General features: G+C 40.1%; 1 pseudogene; it reads right to left on the reverse strand.

The window, feature by feature from the left end:
* Positions 1-1824: 1824 nt before the first annotated feature.
* LOC134486333 (zinc finger protein 431-like) lies at positions 1825-2556 on the reverse strand (annotated as a pseudogene).
* Positions 2557-3136: the final 580 nt, after the last annotated feature.

Raw genomic sequence — 3136 nt, forward strand, 5'->3', positions numbered from 1 at the left:
GCTTATATCCAAAATATACAAAGAACGCCAGAAGTTAGACAGCAGGGAGGCAAATAACCCTATTAAAAATGGGGTTCAGACCTAAACAAAGAATTCACAACTGAGGAATAATGAATGGCTGAGAAGCACCTAAAGAAATGTTCAACATCTTAAGTAATAAGGGAAAAGCAAATAAAAACAACCCTGAGATTCCACCTCATACCAGTCAGAATGGCTAAGATCAAAAACTCTAGTGACAGCAGATGCTGGCGAGGATATGGAAAAAGAACACTCCTCCATTGTTGGTGGGATGGCAGGCTGGTACAACCATTCTGGAAATCAGTATGGAGGTTCCTCAGATAATTGGACCTTGAACTACCTGAGAACCCAGCTATACCTCTCTTGGGCATATACCCAAAAGGTGCCCCAACATATAACAAAGACACATGCTCCACTATGTTCATAGCAGCCTTATTTATAATAGCCAGAAGCTGGATATAACCCAGATGCCCTTCAACAGAGGAATGGATACAGGAAATGTGGTACATCTACACAATGGAATACTACCCTGCTAACAAAAACAATGCCTTAATGAAATTCATAGGCAAATAGGTGGAACTGGAAAATACCATCCTGAGTGAGGTAACCCAAACACAGTAAAACATACATGGTATGCACTCATTGATAAGTGGATATTAGCCCAAACGTTCGAATTACCTTAGATGCACAGAACACATAAAACTCAAAAAGGATGACCAAAATGCAGATGCTTCACTCCTTCTTTAAAAGGGGAACAAGAATACCCTTGGGAGGGGATAGGGAGCCAAAGTTTAGAAGAGGGGCTGAAGGAATGCCCATTCAGAACCTGCCCCACATGTGGCCCATACATATACAGCCACCAAACTAGATAAGATGGATGAAGCAAAGAAGTGCAGGCTGACAGGAACCGGATATAGATGTCTGCTGAGAGACGCAGCCAGAATTCAGCAAACACATAGGGGAATGCCAGCAGCAAACCACTGAACTGAGAACGGGACCCCTGTTAAAGGAATCAGAGAAAGGACGGAAAGAGTCAAAGGGGCTTGAAACCCCATACGAACAACAATGCCAACCAACCAGGGCTTCCAGTTACTAAGCCACTGCCCAAAGACTATTCATGGATGGACCCTGGGATCCAACTGCATAGGTAGCAATGAATAGCCTAGTAAGAACACCAGTGGATGAGAAAGCCCTTAGTCCTGCCAAGGCTGGACCGCTATTGAACAGTATTCGTGGAGAGAGGGTGGAAAAGGGGGGAGGATTGGGAGGGGAACACACATATACAAGGGGAGGTGGAATGGATAGGAGGATGTTGGCAAGAAAACCAGGAAAGGGAATAACATTTCAAATGTAAATAAGAAATATCCAATTTAATAAAGATAAAAGAAACATTGAACACATTAAAAAAGAAATAAATAAATGAACAAAAAGTATATGGTGATTAGCAGATTTAATATGGCTCATAACAAAGTTATGGATAAATATTTATGACCTAATCAATTTGTTTACCATTTGCAATACCCACATGGCATGTCATTGAACAGACTGGCATTTCTATACCCTGGCTCTACTGGGTTGGATTCAAATAGGAATATGCCTATTTGACCCCGTTTTGTATATTTGTACTTAAGAGAATGCTTTACAAACACAAATTAGATACAAGACATTGACATATTTTGTTGTGTGGGATTCATTTCTCATCCATAATTTAAAGCAGTGTTCCTTTTACATTACTGCATTTCTTTAATCTTGTGAGACATTTTAAATTCCTTCAGAGGCATATTTATATCAACATGCAAATGGAAATTACCTCCCATGACTTCTGGATTTTTGAAAATGTTCTTCAATTTTATGGTCTTCCCAAATGTAGCCTGAAGTATAGTACCAGAGGAAATATGTTACATTATTGGATAATATGGAAAATTTAAGTTATTAACTTGAATGTAGTTTAGAACCATGACTGATTCATTCACCTCATTCTTCCACATTCTCAACTGAATATACAAAAACAAATAACAATAACAAAATGTTGCCCCAACATTTTAGAAATTCAGAAATAAAAATTACTGAATTACCTATAGCAGTGAGATTCCTATGTCTCCAGCATCACACCTTTGTAGAGACTTTTCTGAGAAGGATCCATCAAAGCCCACTCTTCTTTGGTGAAGTTCACATGCACATCATCATAGGTCAATACATCCTAAAAGACCCAATACATGTGTACAGAAGAAAGCATGATACTGACAGAAATGTCAATGTATACTTCACAATGAATATTTGCTTACTCACCTGCCCAACCACATCATATTTTTATACAATAACCAGACAGATAAACTATAAAAACCTAAGTTAATATAAAAGCAAATAAATGGTTCCGAGGAACCTGATGACTCACTGTTAATATATTGGGTATGGAATGATGTAGGGTGATGTCAGACCTTCCAACTTACTGTTCCCAGAGACTCAGTACTCAACAGTGACCTTAGGACTGAAGATTCCTCTCACCGGTACATCACTCCTGTAGATGAAATAGACCATTTCCAACTGCCCTTTACTTCTTGGCCCATATCTTTGTCTCAGCACCCAAATATGGGCAGAAACCCCATGCTCCACCTAGGGGCAGGTGTAGAACTCCATGTTTGGAGTTCTTAACTTGCCAAGGTCCCCACACACAACCTAGCAGAGGCTTTCTGAAAATATCACAAAGTAACTCTGATTTCTAAAGTGTCATGCAGAGGAATGTGTGGCCTTGGTAGTCACCTGAAGAGCTGCATTCTCTTCTGAAAGGCTGGTATCTTAGGAGGTTCTGATGAGTGTGTAAATCTTGAGTGACATGAGCACCACCCATAGGATTAGAGGTTGCTGAAGGGACATACCATTGTATTTCTAGCCTTGGACAATCACCTTTTCCATCTGCAGATTTGCAACTCAGTGCACTAGTGCCTCTCCTCAGAGAGCTTAACTGTCTATTCTCTTGTGCAGTCCCTAGGAGGAATTAAGATTCCTGATCCCTCATGCTAAACTGCATGATTCCACACTGTATTCATTTCTTTGCAAATTTGAAGCATGCCTGAGCTCCTATTACATTCCTAGGTAGATATGTCCCCTACTTCTTCCT

Source organism: Rattus norvegicus, chromosome 3 (assembly GCF_036323735.1).
Source record: "Rattus norvegicus strain BN/NHsdMcwi chromosome 3, GRCr8, whole genome shotgun sequence".
Lineage (NCBI taxonomy): Eukaryota > Metazoa > Chordata > Mammalia > Rodentia > Muridae > Rattus > Rattus norvegicus.